Here is a 471-nt window from a genome sequence, read left to right on the forward strand (position 1 = left end):
TTCGAGTAATACCTCTCTAAATCTCTGTCCATTTGCAGGATCTTTAAGCTTCCAGACCCTTCTCCTCCAAGCTGGTCTTCTTCTGGGCATCCATTTAGCCCTGATCCTGAAGTCGCTAACTATTAATTTATGTTGAGGGGTACATTCTTCGCCTGGAAAGTTTTGTCATTTATAAGCAGCCCTCTTTCTTTTTTTCTGGCGAGGATGTAGTCAATTTGGCTAGTGTGTCTGGATTTTGGTTTTAGCTAGGTTGACTCTAAGGCCCTTCGATTCTAGTCCTTGCTTCCACACCTGAAACTTCTCCTCTAGTTCTGATAGTGACTCCTCAATTAGTGCAAGGTCATCAGCGTAGAGGAGCTCCCAGGGGCAACCTGTCTTGAATTCCTCTGTGATTGCCTGAAGGACTATGATAAATAGGAGGGGGCTGAGGACGGAACCTTGGTGGACCCCTACCTCTACCCAGAATTCATT

This window comes from Octopus bimaculoides, chromosome 2, assembly GCF_001194135.2.
Source record: "Octopus bimaculoides isolate UCB-OBI-ISO-001 chromosome 2, ASM119413v2, whole genome shotgun sequence".
NCBI classification, from domain to species: domain Eukaryota; kingdom Metazoa; phylum Mollusca; class Cephalopoda; order Octopoda; family Octopodidae; genus Octopus; species Octopus bimaculoides.